Raw genomic sequence first — 8,020 nt, 5'->3', positions numbered from 1 at the left:
TGCTTACACAAACTTTCGCATACATCTAAGACTGAAACAAGGTTCGAAACTTAGCAACACTTCTCCAAGCACGCCTAGAAATATTCGAAATCATGAAGCTAAGCATGTTTCTGTTGATTTTAATAGTACATAACATAGGAGTACCACCGTCTTTACCACTGACACACAAAATTGGGGCACTGACATATAACATCGGAGTACTACTGTTTTCACCACTTGCATACAACATTGGGGTACCACAGTGTTGACCACTTACATACAACGTAGGGGTACCATTGTTTTCACAACTGACATTAACATAGGGGTACCACTATGTTCACCACTGACATACAACATAGAGATACCATTGTTGTCACCACTGACATGTAACATTGGTTTACCAGTGTATTCACCACTGACATATAACATAGCGGTACCACTATTTTCATAACTGGCATACAAAATAGAGATACCATTTTTGTCACCACTGATATATAACATTGGGGTACCACTGTATTCACCACTGACATATAACATAGCGGTACCACTGTTTATACAACTGACATACAACATAGGGATACCACTATGTTCACCACTGACACACAACATAGAGATACCACTATGTTCACCAGTGACATATAACATAAGGGTACCACTGTTTTCACAACTGGCATACAACATAGGGGTATCACTATGTTCACCACTGTCATACAACATAGAGATACCATTGTTGTCACCACTGACATACAACATAGCGGTTCCACTGTTTTCACAACTGGCATACAACATAGGGGTATCACTATGTTCACCACTGACATACAACATAGAGATACCATTGTTGTCACCACTGACATACAACATAGAGATACCATTGTTGTCACCACTGACACACAACATAGCGGTACCACTGTTTTCACAACTGGCATACAACATAGGGGTATCACTATGTTCACAACTGTCATACAACATAGAGATACCATTGTTGTCACTGTGACAAGTCAAAAACTCGCTGTCAGAGTCACTCTAAATTATCACAGCATTAATTATTATTTTCCTTATTTATTTATTTTATTTTAATTATTTCCCCATCCTACCCCCAAATTCTTCACCCACGCCACCTTTTCCGCTCCAGGCTAGACTTAGTTGACCACATTGGAGATAGCTAAAGCGCGTCCTTTCATTTATCTGCCCTTGATCGGGGAAAGGTAAACACACAATCTCTTTTGTCTTATCCGCCGGATGTCTGACTGACGGTCGCGGTTGACACCACCTTGGTTTGAACGCAAGCTAATCCTTCTCCCCCCCCCCACACGTCTCTCTTTGATCTAAGAGATTACACGGGTCAACACACCGCGTGATACTCCAAGGTGCGGCTCTTGTCGGACTTCACCCACGTGTAAGCTAATTCTTAGCCTAGGACGTTTCCTGTGTCCGCCCCCATTTCCCAGGCATATATAAAGTAAACCAACTCAAATCAGACTCTCTTTCATTTTCATTCGAGCTGATCTATCGAGTCTGGACTATATCACTCATTCTTTCTCCTAGAGGAATACCTGGTGCCTCCCTCAGGTGTCTGCCTATTTATCGGATCACTTACCTGCCTATTTGCCTACTGGCCTATCTATGTGCTTAGTGCTAATCAGCGCTGCACTTGCCTAGTTGCTATCAAGACTCACCTATTGCCTAGTTACTGGATCAACGATCTATTTACCGGCAGTTGCGCTTAGTGCTATTCAGCGCTGCATTTGCCTACTGAGATCTACTCAACTCTACTACTTGGCGCTATCGGCTTTGCCCGCCTATTCGACAGCCCACCTGTCAAGCTATTAGGTGCGACGTCCCTATAGACCAGATCTGTGTGAGACGTCATAGCTACGCCAACCCTCTGCAACTCACTGGACATATCCTGTCAACTACGCTGCCCACGGCAGATCAGCTCTGCCCGCAGTAACCTTGTGCCCACGGTATCCGGCCACCCGCCTTACTGTGCCCACTACAGATACTAGAACTTGGGACTGAGACTCCACAAGAACTATATCGCCGGCGTCCCTCTATCCGCTAGAGCGCCACCTCCAGCTGCAGAACCTCAAGTCAGGACACAGCCAGCTGCGACATCAACAGGACAACCAGCTAAGTCAGAGGACAAAGTGACATACTCTCTTATTATGTGCAAGAGTGATGATTAAACATAGAATATACTAGAGATAGATGCAAACCCTCCCCCTTTTTATTATTATATGTATATTTATGTAAATAAATATCCTTTATTTTAACTTTTGTATCTATCTTTCGTTGCTTTGTCTCGTTGCGTGTCTGCTCCCGATTCATATGCTGATAAGTGGGGGTGTGATAGCATTAAAAATAATCATCCCCTAGACATAAAACGTGCCAAACACACGTCACATTTCCCCACCTGTCACATTTTGGCGAGCCCGTCCGTGGATTTAACCCAATAGTACAGCAGGCACGAACAGGCAGCAATAACTAAATTCCATATCAATATTTTTCTTTCTAAAAATATTTATAAGTATCATCACTTCGCATTATCAAGAGTGTCACTTCTGTCATATTTTATTTATTACTATTATTGCATTGCATGTGTAATATTTCATTGCAGGAATTTTGTGATTAACGTAGGCAGACACCACATTCCCCTTTTACTCTTTCTTGCATTCAGCGGCTCCTTTCTACATTTTACCTCTCAATATCTTCCACCTCATTCTCTTCCTAATCCGGCCTCTTTAACCATGGACTTAGCGGAATTAGCTTCCGATTTCAAGGCTGAAGGAATATTAGGTGGATTTGAAGGTCTCGAGTTAGAAGACTACGTACGAAGACGGATTGAAAGGGCACAAAGAATGGAAGAATTGCGCAAAGCCCGTGAGCAGGAAATACTAGAAATCAGACAGCGCTATAGACCGCAGAGTTTGGAGTTGAACAGCACACCCGCAAGACAAGATCAGAAAGCAGAGGAGAGTGGAATCATGACTCATGTCGAAACAGATCACACCGCCCCATCAGACACAGACGTTGCTAATAAAGGTGAAACTACCACACCTGATGCCCCCTCTCTCGACCAGTCCACCTTGTCTACCCAGCCCAAGCCTCCAGCTCAGTCTAATAGATCTGCAAACTGCGACGCCCCAATCCAGCCCATGCCCTCAAGCAAACCCCAACCTAGAAAGGCACCAACCCAACAACCAGCCTTGCACAAGAACTGCAACTACCCAGCACGTAAGCCTCGTCATAACCAGAACAACCAAGCCCACCGTGACTGCAACAACAGCACGCGTGGCAACAAAACTGACCGTGCCTACCGTGACTGCAACGACAGCATGCGTAGCCACAAACCCAACCGCCAAAAGCAGCAGGCCTCACAGCGCATTTCAGTAATGACCGCGGTCCCCAAACCCTCTGTGTCTAATCAGCAAACACGGACTGATAGAACAGCGGGAGACCCATACGTCATATCAACACTGACTGTGGCCCCTGAACACACTGCCCTTGGCTCTACGAAAACGGAAGTCCTACCGGCACTTCCTCACCCTGTCTCATCTTCCCCCGGGATAGAGACCATTCTGGTGAACGGGCAGTACGTCCGGTCCTTATTTGACACAGGCTGTGCGGTAAGTTCAGTTATCTGCAAAGCACTGGTTGATCAGGCTGATCTTACAGATAGAACTGTGACGATTCAGTCCATTGACCGTGAGATTCCTCCAAAGATCCTTCCTATTGCTAGGGTCCACGTAGAATGCAAGTACGTACATGGCACCATTGACGCAGCGGTCATGGACACGCCAGTGTATGACTTCATTCTAGGCTCAAAATATGTTCCTCTTGGAGTAGTCAACAAGCCATACTTCTCTCTGCCCGTCGGTAGATCGACGAAGCAGAAACGTGGCAGCAACCAGCAGGTTGGAAGCCCTGGTCGCCACACTAACACGCCCAGTCCCGACTCATCAGCGAAGCTCAAACCCCTCCGCCCTGGCATTGACTCTGCTAGGAAGTCACGAGTTAAAGTGTGCCCGCGCACTCGTGAGGGTCTACTTGACCCAGGCTACTCAGCCAAAATTAAGCAACATCCCTCTGACATTGACAGTGTCAGAATGCCCCGAGGTAAGATTAACCCTTGCTCTCGAGGACTCACTCCTCTCCATGGCTCATCAGCCACTACTCCGAATCAACCTCTCCCTGGCATTGATAGTGTCAGGAAGTCGCGAGGTAAGCCGAACCCTTGCGCCCGTGAAAACACTTCTCCCTATGGCTCCTCAGCCATCATTCCAAACCAACCTCCCCCTGGCATTGATAGTGTCAGGAAGTCACGAGATAAGCCGAACCCTCGCGCTCGTGAAAACACTTCTCACCATGGCTCCTCAGCCACCATTCAATATCGACCTTCCCCTGGCATTGACCATGTCAGGAAGCCACGATGTAAGCCACATTATTGCACTCGTGGGGACGTTCTCAGGCAGAACTCCACATTTTTTATCAGGCCACTCTTCCCTGACATTGATCGTGTCAGACGATACCGAGGTAAGCTGACTACTTACTCTCGTGAAAAAGCGCCTCACGGCGGCTTCGGAGGTAAGCCCCAACGAGCACACGCGCCTTGGGCACCCCGACTAAGCCCCAATCACACTCCCCAATCCGCCCCAGGAAGGAATGATTACTCACCCAATCGCCCAATCTACTCTCCCAAGCAACCCCATATGTTTCACTCAGGTGACTACATACACAGGGACGGGAAGTAGACCACGGACAGACTTGGACAGACCCTCCTCCTGGCATGGCTACCCCTTTATTTTTCCAGATTTTTTTTCTAATGCTGTGATAACAACTGATCTTAAAGTTTGAGTGACATCAGTCTGCTCGCACTTTATGGATCTTTCTGCGATAGATCCATCTTGGCGGCGGCGTATGTGACAAGTCAAAAACTCGCTGTCAGAGTCACTCTAAATTATCACAGCATTAATTATTATTTTCCTTATTTATTTATTTTATTTTAATTATTTCCCCATCCTACCCCCAAATTCTTCACCCACGCCACCTTTTCCGCTCCAGGCTAGACTTAGTTGACCACATTGGAGATAGCTAAAGCGCGTCCTTTCATTTATCTGCCCTTGATCGGGGAAAGGTAAACACACAATCTCTTTTGTCTTATCCGCCGGATGTCTGACTGACGGTCGCGGTTGACACCACCTTGGTTTGAACGCAAGCTAATCCTTCTCCCCCCCCCCACACGTCTCTCTTTGATCTAAGAGATTACACGGGTCAACACACCGCGTGATACTCCAAGGTGCGGCTCTTGTCGGACTTCACCCACGTGTAAGCTAATTCTTAGCCTAGGACGTTTCCTGTGTCCGCCCCCATTTCCCAGGCATATATAAAGTAAACCAACTCAAATCAGACTCTCTTTCATTTTCATTCGAGCTGATCTATCGAGTCTGGACTATATCACTCATTCTTTCTCCTAGAGGAATACCTGGTGCCTCCCTCAGGTGTCTGCCTATTTATCGGATCACTTACCTGCCTATTTGCCTACTGGCCTATCTATGTGCTTAGTGCTAATCAGCGCTGCACTTGCCTAGTTGCTATCAAGACTCACCTATTGCCTAGTTACTGGATCAACGATCTATTTACCGGCAGTTGCGCTTAGTGCTATTCAGCGCTGCATTTGCCTACTGAGATCTACTCAACTCTACTACTTGGCGCTATCGGCTTTGCCCGCCTATTCGACAGCCCACCTGTCAAGCTATTAGGTGCGACGTCCCTATAGACCAGATCTGTGTGAGACGTCATAGCTACGCCAACCCTCTGCAACTCACTGGACATATCCTGTCAACTACGCTGCCCACGGCAGATCAGCTCTGCCCGCAGTAACCTTGTGCCCACGGTATCCGGCCACCCGCCTTACTGTGCCCACTACAGATACTAGAACTTGGGACTGAGACTCCACAAGAACTATATCGCCGGCGTCCCTCTATCCGCTAGAGCGCCACCTCCAGCTGCAGAACCTCAAGTCAGGACACAGCCAGCTGCGACATCAACAGGACAACCAGCTAAGTCAGAGGACAAAGTGACATACTCTCTTATTATGTGCAAGAGTGATGATTAAACATAGAATATACTAGAGATAGATGCAAACCCTCCCCCTTTTTATTATTATATGTATATTTATGTAAATAAATATCCTTTATTTTAACTTTTGTATCTATCTTTCGTTGCTTTGTCTCGTTGCGTGTCTGCTCCCGATTCATATGCTGATAAGTGGGGGTGTGATAGCATTAAAAATAATCATCCCCTAGACATAAAACGTGCCAAACACACGTCACATTTCCCCACCTGTCACAGTCACCACTGACATACAACATAGCGGTACCACTGTTTTCACAACTGTCATACAACATAGCGGTGCCACTGTTTTCACAACTGTCATACAACATAGCGGTACCACTGTTTTCACAACTGTCATACAACATAGCGGTACCACTGTTTTCACAACTGTCATACAACATAGCGGTACCACTGTTTTCACAACTGTCATACAACATAGCGGTATCACTGTTTTCACAACTGACATACAACATAGGGGTACCACTGTTTTCACAACTGACATACAACATAGCGGTACCACTGTTTTCACAACTGACATACAACATAGCGGTACCACTGTTTTCACAACTGTCATACAACATAGCGGTACCACTGTTTTCACAACTGTCATACAACATAGCGGTACCACTGTTTTCACAACTGTCATACAACATAGCGGTACCACTGTTTCCACAACTGTCATACAACATAGCGGTACCACTGTTTTCACAACTGTCATACAACATAGCGGTACCACTGTTTTCACAACTGTCATACAACATAGCGGTACCACTGTTTTCACAACTGTCATACAACATAGCGGTACCACTGTTTTCACCACTGGCATACAACATAGGGGTATCACTGTTTTCACAACTGTCATACAACATAGCGGTACCACTGTTTTCACCACTGTCATACAACATAGCGGTACCACTGTTTTCACAACTGTCATACAACATAGCGGTACCACTGTTTTCACAACTGTCATACAACATAGCGGTACCACTGTTTTCACAACTGACATACAACATAGGGGTACCACTGTTTTCACAACTGACATACAACATAGCGGTACCACTGTTTTCACAACTGTCATACAGCATAGCGGCACCACTGTTTTTACAACTGTCATACAACATAGCGGTACCACTGTTTTCACAACTGTCATACAACATAGCGGTACCACTGTTTTCACAACTGTCATACAACATAGCGGTACCACTGTTTTCACAACTGACATACAACATAGGGGTACCACTGTTTTCACAACTGACATACAACATAGCGGTACCACTGTTTTCACAACTGTCATACAGCATAGCGGCACCACTGTTTTCACAACTGTCATACAACATAGCGGTACCACTGTTTTCACAACTGTCATACAACATAGCGGTACCACTTTTTTCACAACTGTCATACAACATAGCGGTACCACTGTTTTTACAACTGACATACAACATAGCGGTACCACTGTTTTCACCACTGACATACAACATAGCGGTACCACTGTTTTCACAACTGTCATACAACAATGCCATGAATGGGATGTGTAGCTGGGAGGAACAAACCGCTTGGCTACCTAGCAATGGGACCGAGCTAGACTCCCGGTCTGAGCTGAGTAGCGTTTGCTTTAATGCAGCGCGGAAACCTTCTCCCAAATACCACTTGCCCCCCCTCCTTCTTCCCACAGGTCCACAAGACTCAGAATGTTTGTAGTTAATGACGGCCTCTTGACCCAAAAGTTCGTTGTTTTTACTTTGATCCAGCAATGATTTCTGCAAGTCTCTCTATTATAATGTTCTGTATACATCGCTAATGTTTTTTTTAGCAGTATTCTATTTAGTCATTGCTAAGTTGACACACAAGTATCTTGTAAGAGACAAGTTGTGCTCCTTCCTCAACTTAAACGATATCTTTTGTTCACATTGTCAGGCGTTCTGTT

This window comes from Biomphalaria glabrata, chromosome 14 (genome assembly GCF_947242115.1).
Source record: "Biomphalaria glabrata chromosome 14, xgBioGlab47.1, whole genome shotgun sequence".
Classification (NCBI taxonomy): Eukaryota; Metazoa; Mollusca; class Gastropoda; family Planorbidae; genus Biomphalaria; species Biomphalaria glabrata.
Note: the sequence above shows the minus strand (reverse complement) of the source record.